The 273-nt window shown below is 42.5% G+C and overlaps 1 protein-coding gene across 5 annotated transcripts in view; it reads right to left on the bottom strand.

The window, feature by feature from the left end:
• The window catches only part of ARHGAP24 (Rho GTPase activating protein 24), a 629348-nt gene that overhangs the window by 9315 nt on the left and 619760 nt on the right, over window positions 1-273 (bottom strand). The window lies entirely within an intron of this gene.

Here is a 273-nt window from a genome sequence, read left to right on the forward strand (position 1 = left end):
AAACAAAAGACCACTATAAAAACAGAGAGCAAGAAAGAGACGGTGATCAGTTGGACAATGTTTTATTGATATCTCTTACAGTGTTAAACCAAGTCTCTTATAATAATGAAGTGAACTCTAAATTCATGTTTCATGAATTCATGAATACATGTTTTGCTGCACTCCCACAGGGTGATGGCCTCCACATAAGGGGTATGCCCCCCAACAGGGGATTCAGCCTGCACACAAGGGTTATGGGCCTCCAACAGGGGTTTCAGCACCCACACAAGAAGT

This window comes from Gavialis gangeticus, unplaced genomic scaffold, assembly GCF_001723915.1.
Source record: "Gavialis gangeticus isolate Ggan-Ray unplaced genomic scaffold, GavGan_comp1, whole genome shotgun sequence".
Taxonomy (NCBI): domain Eukaryota; kingdom Metazoa; phylum Chordata; order Crocodylia; family Gavialidae; genus Gavialis; species Gavialis gangeticus.